The following is a 21603-nucleotide window of genomic DNA, read 5'->3' as shown; positions in this document are numbered from 1 at the left end:
TGATTTTGCTACTCCAAGCATGTCTGCTATCTCTCTGATGGATTTTTTCTTTTTTTTCAGCCTCAGGATGTTCTGCTTCACCTCAATTGAGAGTTCCTTAGACCGCATGTTGTCTGGTCACAGCAACAACTTCCAAATGCAAAACCACACACCTGTAATCAACCCCAGACCTTTTAACTACTTCATTGATTACAGGTTAACGAGGGAGACGCCTTCAGAGTTAATTGCAGCCCTTAGAGTCCCTTGTCCAATTACTTTTGGTCCCTTGAAAAAGAGGAGGCTATGCATTACAGAGCTATGATTCCTAAACCCTTTCTCCGATTTGGATGTGATAACTCTCATGTTGCAGCTGGGAGTGTGCACTTTCAGCCCATATTATATATATAATTGTATTTCTGAACATGTTTTTGTAAACAGCTAAAATAACAAAACTTGTGTCACTGTCCAAATATTTCTGGCCCTGACTGTAGGCTTGAAAGGCCCTGGCAGCGGTGCGGCCAGTCAGATCTTTCTCCGGAACAACCACCATGAATCTGGAGTAGTGGTCCACGATGGTTAAGGCGTAGGTGTACCCGTTTCGGCTGGGCGCAAGCTTGACATGGTCCAAGGCAACCAATTCCAGCAGCCGGTGGGTAACAATTGGCTGCAGCGGGGCCCTTTGGCTAGCTTCATCCCGTCTTCTCAGCATACAAGGGCCGCACTCTCGGCACCACGCCTCTACGGAATCCCGCATCCCACTCCAGTAGAACCGCTCTCGTAACAGCATCTCCAGCTTCTTCCAACCGAAGTGCCCAGTGCCGTTATGATAAGCCCGAAGGACCTTGGGTACACAATCCTGAGGCACCACCAACTGGCAAACTTTCTCGTGGGTCTTCGGGTCAATCAACTCCCGGTACAACTTCTGCTGGTACAGGCACAGGCGGTCCCTCTCTTTCCACAATCGCTGGGCCTCGGAAGGGGCCGCTGAGTCCATTCGGCGCACGCCTTGGGCTAGCAGGGTTTTGACCAGTCGGACCGCAGGCGCCTGGTCTTGGGCTTCTCGCCACTCCTGACTGGGCAGCGGATCGAGGTTCACCTGCTGCTGGGCCACACAGGGCTTCTCCTCCTGTGGCCGGTGAAACGCGGGCAGCTCTATCTCCTCCAGGCAGTCCTCCTCCGCCCCCTCGTCAGATAGATGCGGCATCCTGGATAGGGCGTCTGCGTTGGTGTTCTTGCGCCCGGCCTGGTACTTGACGGTGAAGTCGTAGTTAGACAGCCGAGCCATTCACCTTTGCTCGAGGGAGCCTAGCTTGGCCGTGTCCAGGTGAGTTAACGGGTTGTTGTCCGTGTAGGCGGTGAACTTTGCTGCGGCCAGGTAGTGCTTGAACCTTTTGGTTATTGCCCACACCAGGGCCAGGAACTCCAGTTTGAAGGAGCTGTAGTTCTCAAGGTTCCGCTCGGTGGGTCGAAGCTTCCGGCTAGCATAGGCGATCACCTTCTCCTTTCCGTCCTGGACCTGGGACAGTACGGCGCCTAGGCCCACATTGCTGGCGTCCATGTACAACACGAAGGGAAGGCCGTAGTCGGGGTAGGCTGGGATCTCCTCTCCTGTCAATGCCGACTTCAGCTGCCGAAAGGACTCTTCCTGCTGCTCACCCCACACAAACTGGGTCCCGGATGGTCTACCAACCTTGGTCTGTCCCACGAGGAGGTCTTGCATCGGGGAGGCCATTTTCGAGTACCCCTTGATGAAGCGGTGGTAGTAGCCCACCGGGCCCAAGAACTGTCGTACCTCTCTCACTGTGGTCGGACGGGGCCATTCTTGGATGTCTGTGATCTTCTCCAAGTCCGGGGCCACACTCTCAGCACTCACCACATGTCCGAGATACTGCACTTTTGGCTTCAGCAGGTGGCATTTGGACGGCTTTAGCTGCATCCCGCCCAGCCAGGGCCGCAAACACTTTCGCCAGGTGCTCCAGATGGGATTCATACGTCCTGGAGTATACGATCACATCATCCAGATACAGCAGGACTGTTTCGAAGTTAAGATGACCAACACAACACTCCATCAACCTCTGGAAGGTCCCCGGGGCATTATGTGACGCCCTGGACCCCAGGGGTCACAGTACACTAACAACACACACACACAACCCCCTCCCCCGGCCAGGTACATCAGTCAAACAAAATCATTGTTGCCTCCCTCCAGGGTCTGATGTCCACACCAGGTGGGGTGGAGCCAGGCGGTTGGCCCAACCCACTGAGGAGTTCACAGACCGGAAGGCGGGAAATAGTGAGTTAGTGTAAGTTAGTGGAGGAGAGAGTTGAAGTTGAGAGGTGGAAGTGAGAGGAGCAAAAATGTCCGTGTCTGGGTTGGAGCCCAGGCGCGATCAGCAAGGTCGGCAGACGGTGGTGGCCGTCTGCAGGAGTTGGTAGAGGTCAGCGGAACCGTAGGACCGGGGTTGGGCGGTGGCCCGCCGGTACCGAACCGGGGAGCAGATTGAAGCCAAGCACCAAGGCAGGGTACTCAGACCCCCACTAGGCTAGGAGCCGCCGAAAAGGTCAAATTCACTGATTGCGGTCTGGACCTCAGGGGTTCATTCCCAAACAAGTCCCGTCAGAAGGCAACAGCCCAACCCGTCCGGATAAGAGCCACCACCAAGGGCCAGAGATCCAAGGGCCAGCGCCTGCGGGCAAAACGGGTTCTCCCGACACGTACACGCCGGGGACCGGACTACCCGCGGGAAGCCACAGGAGTCAAACACATATACAGAGGTGCAGGGAAACGACAGCCACCATCAACCCGTCCGTGGAGAGTGAACACACCGCAGCCGACTGTGGGCCCCGTCCATACAGCCGTTTGGTTTACCAGAGACTCTGTCCTTCTGTGTCAGAGTGAGTACAACAGTGCCATCCGGCACCGCGCTGCATCGCAATCTTGCACCCGTACCCACGCTGCCTCCCCGCATCCGGCCCCTGCACCTATACCTTTCCTCCCCAACTGGGGCCCCGGGACCAACAGCCCCTACCCATGGAGGGGCCAACACCTCAGCTGCTCTCCGCCATCGCTCCCGGGAACCCCCGTCACCAGCAGCAGTGGTGCCCAACCATCATCACAACCCCGTGGGTGGCGTCACGACCGACATCCCACCACAAACCTCCCCCTTTTCACTCGTAGACGAGGAGGCGCTGCTCGAGCCCCCCGGTTCCGGCCCTGTGCTCGAGTCACCGAGGAGCAGCAGCACCGGACCCGAGCACCAGCGTTTCCCAGGCGAGCGGCGTTCCCAACCCCTCCGCCCACGACAATTACACAGCCCGAACGGCATGCTGTTGAATTCGCAGAGTCCCATCGGGGTAGTAAATGCGTTTTTCTCACGGTCCTCCGGCGCAACGCCCACCTGCCAGTAGCCACTGGTGAGATCAAGAGTGGAGAAATAGTTAGCGGTTTTTAACGCGGCCAGAGACTCTTCGATGCGGGGGAGAGGATAGGCATCCTTATGTGTGATCTGGTTGATTTTGCGGTAGTCCACGCACATCCTCATGGTGCCGTCCTACTAGCACCAGTGGGGCTGCCCAGGGACTACAACTATCCCAATATCCTCCTTCATGTTGTGCAGCATATCTTTAGCACACTGATAATGTGCTGGGGGAATTGGCCTGTACCTCTCTTTAATGGGCGTGTGTGTGCCTGTAGGGATATGGTGTTGGACCCCCTTAATCCTCCCGAAGTCTAGTGCATGTTTGATAAAAACTTGCCCGTACTCCTGAACCACCCGGTATACCTCCTCTTTGTGATGTGCGGGGGTAGATTCGGTGCTGACATGTAGCTCCTGGCACCAGGCCTCTGGCTGTAAGGGTGATGTGTTGTGGCTAGTGTCAGGTGCAGGGACAGTGGGAGCGGTCTCGTGGATGGCGTGGGTGTCTATGGTGAACAGCTTAGCTATCATGGCGTAGCGGGGGAGCCTAACTTCTTCTTCTCCACAGTTCAGCGCTCTCACCGGCACTCTCCCCTTCTTGACGTCAATCACCCCTCTGGCGGCCATTACAGTGGGCCAGTGTTCTGAAGGCGAGGGCTCCACCATCGCCGGGTAATCCCGTCCCATGGGGCCGACTGCTGCTGTGCACCAGATCATCATTTCGCTCATGGGCGGCACCACCAGGGGTGCCACATCCATCACCCGCGTACCACCAATCTCTCCACCTGTCAGGTTCACTTGCTGCCGCTGCAGGAGGGCCCGGTTCTCGCACTGGAGTGCCCTCTGCCGGCCCCCTCCTGCCGTGGCGGACAACTCCTGCAGCAAGCTCAACACCTCACCCATGCAGTGCTCCATCACGTTCGTCCCTAACACTATCTTCGGGTTACGGTCACTAGACTCATGCAGTACTACAGTCATTCCCTGGCGCTTCAGTTCTGTCCTTCCCACAGTCAGGGTTACTTCCTTAAGCCCCACTTGCGTCATAGGGAGTCCGTTAGCTGCAACAACAGTCATGCCACTATCGGAAGGGCTAAGTTCACTGTCATCCCAATACCGCTGGTACAACGTATAGGGCATGGTCGTTACCTGCGATCCAGTGTCCAGTAAGGCTGTGGTCGGGACCCCATCCACTGCCACCGAGATGATAGGGCGGCCTCCAACATACCGATACCGCCAGTCTGCCGGGCCATGGGGGTCTACTCCTGAGGATTGGCCCTTGGCCCCAGGGGTTGCTCGTTTAACGGACAGCGACGAGCATAATGGCCAGGCTGGTTACACCGGTAGCACACCGGCGGCCCATACCGGGGATCATTGGCCCTCCTCCGCTGCATCCACGGGACATCCTCGGGGCGGTCGGCAAGCTGGATGGTCTCCAGGGGCTTGACTCTCGATGGAAGCTTGAGTGCGGCGATCACACGGGCAAGATCCTCATTCATGCATTGCATCTTTCAGCCAGTTCGTCTCTCGCCCCAGCGGGTGCAGCCGTGGCCGGTAGGGACAACAGTGGGGGTAGTGCAGCGACAGGAGCGGTGGCGGCCGGCCAGGGGGCCGCGTCCGGGGGGTTAATCTCCAGGGGCTGCAGGGCCTTGATTGCCCGCTCTTTCACTACTGCAAAGTCTAGGTCACGGTGCTTGAGGGTCCACAGCCGCAGCTGCTTGCGGTCTTCGGCAGACCCCAGGCCTCGTAGGAATTGTTCCACCAACATCTTGTTGCTATCGGCCTCATTGATGGTATCTACCCGCTTCAGGGTTCGGAGGGCCGTCTGCAGACGTAAGGCGTAGTCCCTGATGCTGTCTGCTGACCGCTGCCGGCAGTGGTAAAACTGCATCCGGAGTTCGGCTGCGGTGCGAGTCTCGAAGGCGGCCTGGAGCTTTTCAAAGATAGTGGTCACAGAGGCCCGGTCCGCGTCAGCCCAGGTCTCCATCTCCTGCTCAGCCGCCCCAGTCAGCTGCCCTAAGTCTACCACCGCATGCTGCTTGACAGTCATGGCATACAGGTCGAGAACCGAGCATATCTTTTTCCGGAAAGCCTGCCACATATCTGGCTTCCCGTCGTACTGGGGTAGCCAGGCTGCACCGGGCAAATAGGGCAGGGAGATCGGCATTACCTGGGCGACCGCCGGACCCGCGGCCTCCTCCGCTCGTGTGACCGGAGCAGGGATGACCGCATCCCCGCCGTCGGGTACCGCCGCTCCGGCGGCTTGCACCATCCCATCATCGTCGACATGTTCTCGCCGCTTCCCCCTTGGTTTTCTCTTAGCACTCCTCCTTCAGGGCGGGGCATCCCTTTTGCACCTTCACTGCTCGGGGAAGACAACTCGAGCGGGAAACCTTTGCGCCAAGATGGCGGAACTTCAACTTTTTCGGCAGGACGCCGCTGATGGATTCCTCTAAGGCGCACTTCCACAGGTAAGTGGACTGTCCGAATCCTGTTCGTGACGCCAGAAGAGTCGATGTGTCCGCTCGAGGTCCGGGCTCGGGTTGTCGGTGGCACAAGCGCCTCCGGGCAGGGGACCACGTCGCTCTGTTAAGGAGAGGCAGTGGGGTGGTGGTGGGGTGGGACGAGGTGCGCAGCCGGGGGGCCGCGTTGTCGTCTAACGGGTCGTGACGCAACCCACGGGTCGTGGTGATGGGATGCACCACCGCTGCGGCTGGAGTGAAGGGGGCTCGTCCGGGATCGGTGTTGCGGCCGCAGCCTAGATGTTAGCCCCTCAGTGGGTAGGGGCGGTGTGTCCCCGGGCCTTGTGGGGGGGACTGGCGACGGTGTTGTTGTCGGGGTGTAGGGTGCTGTGCTGCGGTGCAGTGTTGTGCCCGGATAGCACTGGTGTACTCACGATTAATTCACACTCAGAGTCACTGGTAAACCAAAGTTCGGGTATGGTCAGGTCCCACAGCCAGCTGCTTGTGTCACTTGTGGGGTTGATGGTGGCCCCTTTCCCTTGCACCTCTTGTTGTGGTTTTCGGCTCCCCTGCCTGGGCAGTGGTAGCCCGCTCCCCGGCGTTTAGCTGCCAGAGGAGCCCTCTGGTTGCCCGCAGGCGCTGGCCCGTCGGATGTTTGGCCCTTGGTGGTGCTCTCACCTGGTATCGGTGGGCTTTTGCCTTCTTTCGGGACTTTGGGTGAGCATGAACCCGTGAGGTCCAGACTGCAATCAGTTAATTTGCCTACACTCAGTGGCTTCTAAGCTAGGACGGGGTCTGAGTACCACCCGGTTTCTGGTGCTCCGGTAAACGGTTGACTCCCTGGTTCAGGGCCGGCGGGTGCCAACCCTGGCCCGGTCCCTTCGGTTCCGCCGGTTGCTGTACCGGTACTCCTGCAGGCGGCCACCACCGTCTGCCTGCCTGACATTACGGGGATCCCAGGCTCCAACCCGGGTCCCTGACAGCTCTGCTACTCTACACCTCCTGTCACTGTCACTCTACAACTCGACTAACTGTTTGTATTTCCTGCCTCAGGACAGTAGTCTCCTTGGTGGGCGTGCCTTTCCGCCTGACACCGCCCACCTGGTGTGCTCTGCCGGCCCTGAGGAAGGCATCAGGTCTCCCTTTCGGGTGACGGGTGTGTCCTCACAAGGGATGGGGGCGTGTGTGTAATGTGGTAGGTGTTGTTACCTGTGATCCCTGTGGTCCAGGGCGTCACACTTAAGCATTGACCAGTGGTAGCCAAATAGTTTATTGGTACAGTATCTCTAATACCAATAGACCTCACAGCAGGAGCCCATATCTTGATGGTCACCAGGCAATTTTTCTGTTCGTTTGTATACAAAAGTAGGTAAATTCCTTCCTTGTATGAGAGTGGAGAACCATGATCATGCATAAAGAATGCAATTTTCACCCATGGCATCCACTCCAAATTTGTCCATCACTGGTCAAATTAGATTCTGAACTGAAAAAACTAGTCACTGCTGCTTGACTTGGTTGATGGGCTTGGATCCAGAACATAGACTATGGTCTTGGTGGCCTGGGGGAAGGTGTAACGCCTGACTGGTACCAGAGTTTCAGAATGGCTGTTACGGACAGGTCAGCAAAAAGTAAGCAGGATCCCGAGAAACTCAAAACCCTTTAACCACTATACAGGGATCTGGATTTACTACAGGGCCCCGTAGATTGCTACTTGTTGAAGGCTGAGTCCAAGAAGAGTAGTCAGCAGGCAAGGTCAAACCAGGAGATACAGAAAAGGGATAAAACCGGCAGACAAGGGCGTAGTCAGGAAATCAGGCAGAGGTCAAAACCGGAGATGGCAGGAAGTACAAAAACGGCAGGCAGGAGAGTAGTCAGTGAGCAGTGTGGGGTCAAAATACAGGGATCAATAGTCAGAACAGAGCGAGAATCAGACACAAGCAGAAATACAAACCTATATCTGGTAGTGACCAGCAGACAGTAGGGGGAATAAGAACAGTGTCGTGTCCTCCCATTGGTTGTAGCTGAATGGTGGTAACTTCAGCTGGAAGACACACGCCATCACAGTCAGCCAGTTGTACTGCAGGTCCCAGGGAAACCCAGCTTAGTGGATGAGCAGAGCCTGCGCCCACCAGAATTACGGGCACCGACTCCTCTCCTATCACCAGTAGAGTCCACGGCAGGAATATGGCGGCGCCTGGTGACCAAAGTGGAAGTCGCAGGAGCAGACTCCGGTGAGGATGTGACAGTAGGTCACAAAAACAATTAGTAATAAATATTACATAACAGAAATTTTGATAAGTTAAAAAATATTTTGGTTAAGTGTTGGAGCACAGTCTAGGAAATTTTTAATTATAGCAATTTTTTTTAAATCAATAGTTGTAGAATCTGGATAGCGGTACTATGTATTATCTCCTATAACAGGTGAAAAATGATCTAGGGCTGTGTGATAAATTAGCATCTAACAGATGAATGATTAACTTGTTTTACCTGACAGGTGTCTTCAAGGTGACTGAAAAGGATTTTATGGCAAAACAGCTTTCTTCATCATGTCTTATACCTTATTAGTTGCATTTAAATGACAAGGAAGACAGGGAAGGGCAAAAGAAAGATGTAAGAACCTTGCCTTGTTTGTGAAGGTATCTCCAGCTCTGCTATAGCTGGCATAAAAGTATAACCCTACAAGATATAACGAGACAAAGGCAGAGTTTTTGAAGTTATTTCATTAAATAATGCAGATTTTTTTTTACTAGATGTGTTGTTGAATTCTTCAATGAGATTCTGTGCTGGAGCAGAGGGCACGCTGTTTGTCAGTCAATCATTCTGTCAATGTAGACCTGCCTAAGCCGGCATATAATTTACTGCTGTATCGCAAAAATACTTTCTCTTATTCTGTTCCAAATGAATTTTCTAGCTCCTCGTGCATAAAGTCAGATTTTTATAGAATTTGTACAAAATCAGATATAGGCTGTTAGTTTTGTGGCATAAATTTATTACATGCTGACTCAATAAAAGTTCTACGGGTATAAAATAGAAGTTGAGTGACAAAATAGATGTGACGTGACAAAACAAAAGTTCTGAAGGCACAAAATAGACTTTCAATCCCTAAATAAATGTGATGTCACGACAAAATAAGTATTCTATGTACACAAAATAGAACTTGAAAGACAAAATGAAAGTTTCTTAAAGGGGTTGACTATTAATAGGACAATCGCTTCTGGTTCCACATGTTTCCCTCAGGTAAAATAGTAAAGACTATACTCACCTCCCGTTCCAGCGCCATTCCAGTGGCTTCCGTGGGGTTGTAACATCATGGAAGATTCGTGTCCATTCATCACCGACAAGTGTCTCCTCACCTTCGGACCAAATGAGTTAATTAGCAGTGGCTGCGCTCATATCCTGTTGTTTGATGGTTTGGTCCGTAGACCGGGAGAAGGAAGCCAGCGCTGATTGGATGCAGGGTTCCTGTGATGTCAAAACCCCACTTGAGTCCTGGGACTACGAGCCTCGGCAGCACTGCAACGGCGCTGGTACTGTCAAAGGAAGTGACAGGATCACTAGGAGCAGGGGAGCCTAAATTGGCACTCAGGCTAGGGGAACCCTAGCTGACCCTGATCTGAAAGGTATGTCTGAAGGTGAAGATGTTTAAGCTACCTTCCTTGACCTAGCTCCTGAACAACCCTGGTCTAGTCCCTCCCTCCCTCCACCCTGGAGAGGGCCAGGACAGGAGTGGTCAATCCCAAAGAAATAAATCATGGGAAACCAAAAGTCAAACTCACAGTAATTGTCGCGAGCGGAGGAGGGGACGCTGCGCTCTCCCTCTGCTCGGGTCCGGCTGCCGCTGCTGCGGCCTCTGCTGCTCGGTGGCTCGAGCGATGTTCCGGATGGATGGCAGGCCGGGTGCGGGGCCTGGTGAGGTGCAGGGTCGCGGGGGGCAGCGCTGTGCCGTACGGCACGGTGGTACTCACTCAGCCTGAGACGTTGACACAGTTCTCAGTAAAACACACGGCTGGAAAGACGGTTCCCACGGACGGCTGCTGTTGCTTTTCCCCGGTAGTTAACGGTGACTGTCTCTTTCCCTGCACCTAGTACTTCTGCTGGTTGCGATGGGTTCCCACCGGTAACCCGCTCCCCAACCTGGATATGGGCCGGAGGAGCCCCTCTTTGCCCGCAGGCGCTGGCCCTGAGAAACTGGTGCCTTGGCGGTGGCGGTGTCTCTCTCATACGGTTGGACTGTTGTCTTCAATCGGGACTTAGTTGTTTAGAGACCTGGGGGTCCCCTTCACTGACGGATTTGGCAAATTCACGGCGACTCCTAGCCTTGCCGGGATCCGAAAGGCCCCTGCCAATGGTGCTGGCTTCTCCTTGTGTACCGGTCCGGTACCGCCGGGCCACCACCCGTCCACGGTCCTCACGGCAACTCCGATAGGCCACTCCTGCAGACGGTCACCGCCGTCTGCTAACCTTGCTGTCTCAGTCCGGGGCACACACCCGGACTAACTTCAGGCTCCTCTTTTACTACTTTCCTAGCTTCACTCTCACTCCTTTCTCTTCCTCCTCCAAAACTTATCCGCTAGTTTTCCCTCCTCCAGGACTGTGAACTCCTTGGTGGGTGGAGACCAACCGCCTGGCTCCACCCCCTGGTGTGGACATCAGCCCCTGGGGAAGGCAACAAGGATTTCTGGTTTAGCTTAGGTGTACCTAACCGGGGTGTAGGGTGTGGTGATGTCATTACCTGTGACCCCTGGCTGGTCCAGGGCGTCACATTCCCCCTTAGCAAAATGCAGACCATCTGCGGGCTGCCCGTCCAACACCGGTTTTATTTTTCTTTTAAACTGTAAAAGATAAAAACACATACAAGTAGAAGAACATCATCCCACAACGGGAGGCACTTTCCTTAAACGTTGCAAACGGTTTTAAACGGTTAACAGTTACGGCTTCCGCTCTCACCCACCCAAGTAACCTGGCCCTGATGCTGCCCCTAAGAAAACAGGCAGCACCCCTTGACCCCAGTCCTGCACCAAGTTACCCGAGCGGGATCTGTCCTTTCTAGGGGACCCATGTCCATGGGGAGCCCCTGGAACCCCCAGGGGGTAGCCACCGGTTCCTGTGGTGGCTGGGCCCCAGCCTGCTCCACTGCGGGCCCTCCCTCCAATCTGCCTCTCCGGAGGCGGCAACGGTGGAAGCTGCAACAACAACATTATTTACATTCCACAAGTTTGTGGTTGCCCTGCAAGTTCACGGGCTTGTCCGTAAGGAGTCCCTTACGCAACTTTAAACGGTCCCCACAGGGACAACGGTGCCGGCAGCAACCGGTTTAATCAGCAGACAATCAGGTGAACTTCGGTTGATCACTCATTTTCCTTTTTAAACTTTAAACACACATGTTGGTCCCAACGGGGACTGTGCAGCGGCATTCCGCTGCCCTTACTGTGCACTGTCGTCCTCCCCACCCGGCTCGGGGTGGAAGAACACGGGCACCAGCCCCTCCAGCGCATAGCAAGCGCGGCGAGGAAGGGCCGCCCGATACCCGTTATTTCCACTCCGGGGGATGTATGTGGCCTCCATGCCATGCAGAGCGACGACTCCTTCATCTTCTTCCGAAACGGGCTCGGTGTCAGGCCCGGAATCACTATCGTCCGTCCCTGCGCCAGGCTGGTTGCCGCCAGCTGCCGCAGCTTCCAGGCTCGCCACTCTCTCGGCCACTGTTACGAAGGGGTGTACACCCGACGGGCCAGGCGCAGTGCGGTGCACGGGCAAGGAGGACGGAGGCAGCATGGGGGCCAGGGGTAGACCGGGTCCCTCAGCCGCAACGGCCGGTCCCTCGGGGACACAGGGGCGTGGGTCACTCACCAGCTCCTCCATCATGGCCTCCATTCCATACACCCGTGCAACTGCAGCTACTTCCTCCACCTCTGCGGTCCACTGCTCCATCAGCCTACAGATCTGGCTCCGGTAGTGTCGGCAGATCCCTGCCGTTCGGGCCCTCACCCATGCCGCTGTCTCGGGCACCGGCTCTGTAGCCTCCGCATAGCTTGGTGGAGCGGACATTCTTTGCAGGGGTCGGCGGATCATGGGGTCTCGGCGTCCCTATCTGTATAGCCGCGGCTACATGCGACCAGTCGCCATTTCGTCCCCCTTAGCCTTTTTCCGGCTCCTCCTCTATCGGGGCGGGATTTTGGCCTTCGCGCCTCCACTACTCGAGGGGACGCTCGAGCGGGAACTTTTCGCGCCAAAGATGGCGGTGCTGAAATTTTTCGGCCGGACACCTCCGGCGGTAACAAGGCGCACCTCCACCAGACGGCAGAGCGGTAAGATCCTGTTCGTGACGCCAAGTTGTCGCGGGCGGAGGAGGGGACGCTGCGCTCTCCCTCTGCTCGGGTCCGGCTGCCGCTGCTGCGGCCTCTGCTGCTTGGTGGCTCGAGCGATGTGCCGGATCCCGGGGACTCGAGCGGCGCTCCTCGCCCGTGAGTGAAAAGGGGGATTGGTTTTGGGGATTTATTGTCCGTGACGCCACCCACGGTTGTGGTGATTGTGTGGACACCACCGCTGCTCTGTATGGGGATCCCGGGAGCGGTGACATGGAGCAGCTTTGTTGTTATTTCTCCCCTCCGTGGGTAGGGGATTGATTGTCCCGGGGCCCAGTGATGGGGTAGGGATGGATGGCAGGCCGGGTGCGGGGCCTGGTGAGGTGCAGGGTCGCGGGGGCAGCGCTGTGCCGTACGGCACGGTGGTACTCACTCAGCCTGAGACGTTGACACAGTTCTCGGTAAAACACACGGCTGGAAAGACGGTTCCCACGGACGGCTGCTGTTGCTTTTCCCCGGTAGTTAACGGTGACTGTCTCTTTCCCTGCACCTAGTACTTCTGTTGGTTGCGATGGGTTCCCACCGGTAACCCGCTCCCCGACCTGGATATGGGCCGGAGGAGCCCCTCTTTGCCCGCAGGCGCTGGCCCTGAGAAACTGGTGCCTTGGCGGTGGCGGTGTCTTTCTCATACGGTTGGACTGTTTTCTTTAATCGGGACTTAGTTGTTTAGAGACCCGTGGGTCCCCTTCACTGACGGATTTGGCAAATTCACGGCGACTCCTAGCCTTGCCGGGATCCGAAAGGCCCCTGCCAATGGTGCTGGCTTCTCCTTGTGTACCGGTCCGGTACCGCCGGGCCACCACCCGTCCACGGTCCTCACGGCAACTTCGATAGGCCACTCCTGCAGACGGTCACCGCCGTCTGCTAACCTTGCTGTCTCAGTCCGGGGCACACACCCGGACTAACTTCAGGCTCCTCTTTTACTACTTTCCTAGCTTCACTCTCACTCCTTTCTCTTCCTCCTCCAAAACTTATCCGCCAGTTTTCCCTCCTCCAGGACTGTGAACTCCTTGGTGGGTGGAGACCAACCGCCTGGCTCCACCCCCTGGTGTGGACATCAGCCCCTGGGGAAGGGAACAAGGATTTCTGGTTTAGCTTAGGTGTACCTAACCGGGGTGTAGGGTGTGGTGATGTCATTACCTGTGACCCCTGGCTGGTCCAGGGCATCACATTCCCCCTTAGCAAAATGCAGACCGTCCGCGGGCTGCCCGTCCAACACCGGTTTTATTTTTCTTTTAAACTGTAAAAGATAAAAACACATACAAGTAGAAGAACATCATCCCACAACGGGAGGCACTTTCCTTAAACGTTGCAAACGGTTTTAAACGGTTAACAGTTATGGCTTCCGCTCTCACCCACCCAAGTAACCTGGCCCTGATGCTGCCCCTAAGAAAACAGGCAGCACCCCTTGACCCCAGTCCTGCACCAAGTTACCCGAGCGGGATCTGTCCTTTCTAGGGGACCCACGTCCATGGGGAGCCCCTGGAACCCCCAGAGGGTAGCCACCGGTTCCTGTGGTGGCTGGGCCCCAGCCTGCTCCACTGCGGGCCCTCCCTCCAATCTGCCTCTCCGGAGGCGGCAACGGTGGAAGCTGCAACAACAACATTATTTACATTCCACAAGTTTGTGGTTGCCCTGCAAGTTCACGGGCTTGTCCGTAAGGAGTCCCTTACGCAACTTTAAACGGTCCCCACGGGGACAACGGTGCCGGCAACAACTGGTTTAATCAGCAGACAATCAGGTGAACTTCGGTTGATCACTCATTTTCCTTTTTAAACTATAAACACACATGTTGGTCCCAACGGGGACTGTGCAGCGGCATTCCGCTGCCCTTACTGTGCACTGTCGTCCTCCCCACCCGGCTCGGGGTGGAAGAACACGGGCACCAGCCCCTCCAGCGCATAGCAAGCGCGGCGAGGAAGGGCCGCCCGATACCCGTTATTTCCACTCCGGGGGATGTATGTGGCCTCCATGCCATGCAGAGCGACGACTCCTTCATCTTCTTCCGAAACGGGCTCGGTGTCAGGCCCGGAATCACTATCGTCCGTCCCTGCGCCAGGCGGGTTGCCGCCAGCTGCCTCAGCTTCCAGGCTCGCCACTCTCTCGGCCACTGTTACGAAGGGGTGTACACCCGACGGGCCAGGCGCAGTGCGGTGCACGGGCAAGGAGGACGGAGGCAGCATGGGGGCCAGGGGTAGACCGGGTCCCTCAGCCGCAACGGCCGGTCCCTCGGGGACACAGGGGCGTGGGTCACTCACCAGCTCCTCCATCATGGCCTCCATTCCATACACCCGTGCAACTGCAGCTACTTCCTCCACCTCTGCGGTCCACTGCTCCATCAGCCTACAGATCTGGCTCCGGTAGTGTCGGCAGATCCCTGCCGTTCGGGCCCTCACCCATGCCGTTGTCCCGGGCACCGGCTCTGTAGCCTCCGCATAGCTTGGTGCAGCGGACATTCTTTGCAGGGGTCGGCGGATCATGGGGTCTCGGCGTCCCTATCTGTATAGCCGCGGCTACATGCGACCAGTCGCCATTTCGTCCCCCTTAGCCTTTTTCCGGCTCCTCCTCTATCGGGGCGGGATTTTGACCTTCGCGCCTCCACTACTCGAGGGGACGCTCGAGCGGGAACTTTTCGCGCCAAAGATGGCGGCTTCTGAAATTTTTCGGCCGGACACCTCCGGCGGTAACAAGGCGCACCTCCACCAGACGGCAGAGCGGTAAGATCCTGTTCGTGACGCCAAGTTGTCGCGGGCGGAGGAGGGGACGCTGCGCTCTCCCTCTGCTCGGGTCCGGCTGCCGTTGCTGCGGCCTCTGCTGCTCGGTGGCTCGAGCGATGTGCCGGATCCCGGGGACTCGAGCGGCGCTCCTCGCCCGTGAGTGAAAAGGGGGATTGGTTTTGGGGATTTATTGTCCGTGACGCCACCCACGGTTGTGGTGATTGTGTGGACACCACCGCTGCTCTGTATGGGGATCCCGGGAGCGGTGACAGGGAGCAGCTTTGTTGTTATTTCTCCCCTCCGTGGGTAGGGGATTGATTGTCCCGGGGCCCAGTGATGGGGTAGGGATGGATGGCAGGCCGGGTGCGGGGCCTGGTGAGGTGCAGGGTCGCGGGGGCAGCGCTGTACCGTACGGCACGGTGGTACTCACTCAGCCTGAGACGTTGACACAGTTCTCGGTAAAACACACGGCTGGAAAGACGGTTCCCACGGACGGCTGCTGTTGCTTTTCCCCGGTAGTTAATGGTGACTGTCTCTTTCCCTGCACCTAGTACTTCTGTTGGTTGCGATGGGTTCCCACCGGTAACCCGCTCCCCGACCTGGATATGGGCCGGAGGAGCCCCTCTTTGCCCGCAGGCGCTGGCCCTGAGAAACTGGTGCCTTGGCGGTGGCGGTGTCTTTCTCATACGGTTGGACTGTTTTCTTTAATCGGGACTTAGTTGTTTAGAGACCCGTGGGTCCCCTTCACTGACGGATTTGGCAAATTCACGGCGACTCCTAGCCTTGCCGGGATCCGAAAGGCCCCTGCCAATGGTGCTGGCTTCTCCTTGTGTACCGGTCCGGTACCGCCGGGCCACCACCTGTCCACGGTCCTCACGGCAACTCCGATAGGCCACTCCTGCAGACGGTCACCGCCGTCTGCTAACCTTGCTGTCTCAGTCCGGGGCACACACCCGGACTAACTTCAGGCTCCTCTTTTACTACTTTCCTAGCTTCACTCTCACTCCTTTCTCTTCCTCCTCCAAAACTTATCCGCCAGTTTTCCCTCCTCCAGGACTGTGAACTCCTTAGTGGGTGGAGACCAACCGCCTGGCTCCACCCCCTGGTGTGGACATCAGCCCCTGGGGAAGGCAACAAGGATTTCTGGTTTAGCTTAGGTGTACCTAACCGGGGTGTAGGGTGTGGTGATGTCATTACCTGTGACCCCTGGCTGGTCCAGGGCGTCACATTCCCCCTTAGCAAAATGCAGACCGTCCGCGGGCTGCCCGTCCAACACCGGTTTTATTTTTCTTTTAAACTGTAAAAGATAAAAACACATACAAGTAGAAGAACATCATCCCACAACGGGAGGCACTTTCCTTAAACGTTGCAAACGGTTTTAAACGGTTAACATTTACGGCTTCCGCTCTCACCCACCCAAGTAACCTGGCCCTGATGCTGCCCCTAAGAAAACAGGCAGCACCCCTTGACCCCAGTCCTGCACCAAGTTACCCGAGCGGGATCTGTCCTTTCTAGGGGACCCACGTCCATGGGGAGCCCCTGGAACCCCCAGGGGGTAGCCACCAATTCCTGTGGTGGCTGGGCCCCAGCCTGCTCCACTGCGGGCCCTCCCTCCAATCTGCCTCTCCGGAGGCGGCAACGGTGGAAGCTGCAACAACAACATTATTTACATTCCACAAGTTTGTGGTTGCCCTGCAAGTTCACGGGCTTGTCCGTAAGGAGTCCCTTACGCAACTTTAAACGGTCCCCACGGGGACAACGGTGCCGGCAACAACTGGTTTAATCAGCAGACAATCAGGTGAACTTCGGTTGATCACTCATTTTCCTTTTTAAACTATAAACACACATGTTGGTCGCAACGGGGACTGTGCAGCGGCATTCCGCTGCCCTTACTGTGCACTGTCGTCCTCCCCACCCGGCTCGGGGTGGAAGAACACGGGCACCAGCCCCTCCAGCGCATAGCAAGCGCGGCGAGGAAGGGCCGCCCGATACCCGTTATTTCCACTCCGGGGGATGTATGTGGCCTCCATGCCATGCAGAGCGACGACTCCTTCATCTTCTTCCGAAACGGGCTCGGTGTCAGGCCCGGAATCACTATCGTCCGTCCCTGCGCCAGGCGGGTTGCCGCCAGCTGCCGCAGCTTCCAGGCTCGCCACTCTCTCGGCCACTGTTACGAAGGGGTGTACACCCGACGGGCCAGGCGCAGTGCGGTGCATGGGCAAGGAGGACGGAGGCAGCATGGGGGCCAGGGGTAAATAAGAAAGCCGCGGAGACACCATCACGTGTTTCTCAACGCTGGCAGGAAACTAGCCAGGTCTTTCACCGGGAAGGAACAACCACGGGAAGAGCAGTCTCCAGTCAAGGAGACCACCTATACCAAACATGGTATCCATCCACAGACAGCCGTTTCGGGGTATTTGCCCCTCATCAGTGTGGAGTAGGAATCTGGCTAGTGGGGGCAATGCCTAGTATAAGACTACTTAAGCAAGCATTGTTGACCTTAGGGAGATCAACATGTCCACTGCGGAGACACCATCACGTGTTTCTCAACGCAGTGATTCTAGAGCATTGCCCCCTGGGAAGTATGCAAATAATAAAATTATTTGCATACTTCCCAGGGGGCAATGCTCTAGAATCACTGCGTTGAGAAACACGTGATGGTGTCTCCGCAGTGGACATGTTGATCTCCCTAAGGTCAACAATGCTTGCTTATGGGGGCCAGGGGTAGACCGGGTCCCTCAGCCGCAACGGCCGGTCCCTCGGGGACACAGGGGCGTGGGTCACTCACCAGCTCCTCTATCATGGCCTCCATTCCATACACCCGTGCAACTGCAGCTACTTCCTCCACCTCTGCGGTCCACTGCTCCATCAGCCTACAGATCTGGCTCCGGTAGTGTCGGCAGATCCCTGCCGTTCGGGCCCTCACCCATGCCGCTGTCTCGGGCACCGGCTCTGTAGCCTCCGCATAGCTTGGTGGAGCGGACATTCTTTGCAGGGGTCGGCGGATCATGGGGTCTCGGTGTCCCTATCTGTATAGCCGCGGCTACATGCGACCAGTCGCCATTTCGTCCCCCTTAGCCTTTTTCCGGCTCCTCCTCTATCGGGGCAGGATTTTGGCCTTCGCGCCTCCACTACTCGAGGTGACGCTCGAGCGGGAACTTTTCGCGCCAAAGATGGCGGCTTCTGAAATTTTTCGGCCGGACACCTCCGACGGTAACAAGGCGCACCTCCACCAGACGGCAGAGCGGTAAGATCCTGTTCGTGACGCCAAGTTGTCGCGGGCGGAGGAGGGGACGCTGCGCTCTCCCTCTGCTCGGGTCCGGCTGCCGCTGCTGCTGCGGCCTCTGCTGCTCGGTGGCTCGAGCGATGTGCCGGATCCCGGGGACCCGAGCGGCGCTCCTCGCCCGTGAGTGAAAAGGGGGATTGGTTTTGGGGATTTATTGTCCGTGACGCCACCCACGGTTGTGGTGATTGTGTGGACACCACCGCTGCTCTGTATGGGGATCCCGGGAGCGGTGACAGGGAGCAGCTTTGTTGTTATTTCTCCCCTCCGTGGGTAGGGGATTGATTGTCCCGGGGCCCAGTGATGGGGTAGGGATGGATGGCAGGCCGGGTGCGGGGCCTGGTGAGGTGCAGGGTCGCGGGGGCAGCGCTGTGCCGTACGGCACGGTGGTACTCACTCAGCCTGAGACGTTGACACAGTTCTCGGTAAAACACACGGCTGGAAAGACGGTTCCCACGGACGGCTGCTGTTGCTTTTCCCCGGTAGTTAACGGTGACTGTCTCTTTCCCTGCACCTAGTACTTCTGCTGGTTGCGATGGGTTCCCACCGGTAACCCGCTCCCCGACCTGGATATGGGCCGGAGGAGCCCCTCTTTGCCCGCAGGCGCTGGCCCTGAGAAACTGGTGCCTTGGCGGTGGCGGTGTCTCTCTCATACGGTTGGACTGTTGTCTTCAATCGGGACTTAGTTGTTTAGAGACCTGGGGGTCCCCTTCACTGACGGATTTGGCAAATTCACGGCGACTCCTAGCCTTGCCGGGATCCGAAAGGCCCCTGCCAATGGTGCTGGCTTCTCCTTGTGTACCGGTCCGGTACCGCCGGGCCACCACCCGTCCACGGTCCTCACGGCAACTCCGATAGGCCACTCCTGCAGACGGTCACCGCCGTCTGCTAACCTTGCTGTCTCAGTCCGGGGCACACACCCGGACTAACTTTAGGCTCCTCTTTTACTACTTTCCTAGCTTCACTCTCACTCCTTTCTCTTCCTCCTCCAAAACTTATCCACCAGTTTTCCCTCCTCCAGGACTGTGAACTCCTTGGTGGGTGGAGACCAACCGCCTGGCTCCACCCCCTGGTGTGGACATCAGCCCCTGGGGAAGTCAACAAGGATTTCTGGTTTAGCTTAGGTGTACCTAACCGGGGTGTAGGGTGTGGTGATGTCATTACCTGTGACCCCTGGCTGGTCCAGGGCGTCACACAATCACTCACAGAGGTATAAACAATACATGATCAGGAAGAATCTAAAGGAAAAGAGGAAATAATCCGACAACAAGAGGATTTCCACAACACACCAAACAGCACACAGAAGTACAACAGCAACTGGATAACAAAGCACACGCACTAGGATCGCATAAAGCTATCATCAGCATGGGAGAACAGGTTCCACCATCTTAACAGGGGTGGAAGCAACTGTGATAGGTCTCTTGCAATATGTGACATGTGAGCAGTAATCCACAGGCTAGCAGAAATTAACTCCTGCAAACCTGATTATTAACAAGACCATAGCTGGTTGACACCTGAGTCTGTCTGTGCAACTCAAAAGCAGCATCATGTAGAGTAGCTGACTCTGCTGTGTGAACAGTGTCAAAAGTAGTTCTGACACCCGGCAAGTGTTGAGCCAGACATACAGTGACAATTATGAGAGATTAGTATAATCTTTATTATTCTAACTGGTGGAAACATGTGGAATCAGAAGGAGTTGTCGTAGTAGTAAACAATCCCTTTAAGCACAAATTAGATTTAGTGTTACAAAACAAAATATAAATTTAAAGAATTTTGTGTTAGAATATATATATATTACATGACAAAATATAGACTCTATGAACAAAACGTAGAATTTGAGTGGCAAAATAAATATATGATGACAAAATAATGATTCTACCGACAAAATAAAAAACAGATTTTGTTACAAAAAAAATATTATGTAACAAAATAAAGTCTCTACAAGCTCAAAACAGAATTTCAGTGACAAAAAGAATATAATTTGATGACAAAGAAAGGCTCTGTGAACACAAATTAATATACATTTATAATAAATGATATATATACAGTATATATATACACTGTATATATATATATATATATATATATATATATATATATATATATATATAAAAAAATATATATATATTTATATTTAATAAAACTATCCATACCTTTACAAAAGCCACTTGATTTGAGAGGTGTTTTATTTACTTGTTGATGGAATCCTCACCTTATATTAGAAAATGTATTCATTTCGGATACTAAGGCGCAGAGTATTAATAATTGATACTGACTGAGCTCGTTTGGAGACATCAAGTTGAACGACTTCACTGAATTATCTTCATCGATTATGAAATCATGAGATGTTGTATACAAGATAAATAGTCGGAGGGAAGTCATTCATGGAAATTGTCCTACAGAACTGATACCACATACACTATTCACAAAAAGTTAGGGATTTGGCTTTAAAGGGACTGTATCGCGTTTTTTATTTTTGTATTAAAAATAGTGATTATGAAATCAAGTATTTTTAATACAAAATGAAAATCGCAGCTTATTTACTTTTTCTGTTATTCTAATTGTACTGTATGCACTGGGGGCCATGTTGGATTTGCCGTGTGTGTAACGACAGTTACGCACTCCTTTATGGCAGCCCCTGTGCATAGAGAATAGTGGTCGCTATCCGACCCTATGTTTAATGTTACAGTGGGCGTATTCTGTGACCTGGACTTTTTTTCTGACGATACATTCCCTTTAAGATGAAATTTCAGGATGATCCTATAATGCACTGTAACGTTTTCAGGGGAACTTAACCCTTTCACGACCGGCCGATTTTTCGCTTTCCGTTTTTTTTTTTCGCCATTCTTTTTCTGAGAGACGTAACTTTTTTATTTTTCAGTCAATATGGTCATGTGAGGGCTCATTTTTTGCGGAACGAGCTGTACTTTTAAATGAAACCATCAGTTTTACCATATTGTGTACTAGAAAATGGCAAAAAAATTCCAAATGCTGAAAAATTGCAAAAAAAGTGTGATAGCACTATGGTTTTTGAGATATTTTATTCACTGTGTTCACTATATGGTAAAACTGATGTGTGGGTGTGATGCCTCAGGTCAGTGCGAGTTCGTAGACACCAAACATGTATAGGTTTACTTTTATATAAGGGGTTAAAAAAAAATCGGAAGTTTGTCCGAAAAAAGTGGCGCACGTTTTACGCCATATTCCGTGACCCGTAGCATTCTCATTTTTCGGGATCTTAGGCTCAATGACGGCTTATTTTTTGCGTCTCGAGCTGACGTTTTTAACGGTACCATTTTTGCGCAGATGCTACGTTTTGATCGCCTCTTATTGCATTTTGCGCAAAAGTTGTGGCGACAAAAAAACGTCGTTTTGGCGTTTGGAATT

The sequence above is a fragment of the Anomaloglossus baeobatrachus genome, chromosome 5 (assembly GCF_048569485.1).
Source record: "Anomaloglossus baeobatrachus isolate aAnoBae1 chromosome 5, aAnoBae1.hap1, whole genome shotgun sequence".
Lineage (NCBI taxonomy): Eukaryota > Metazoa > Chordata > Amphibia > Anura > Aromobatidae > Anomaloglossus > Anomaloglossus baeobatrachus.
The sequence above is the reverse complement of the archived record's forward strand: the minus strand, read 5'-3'. Positions refer to the sequence as shown.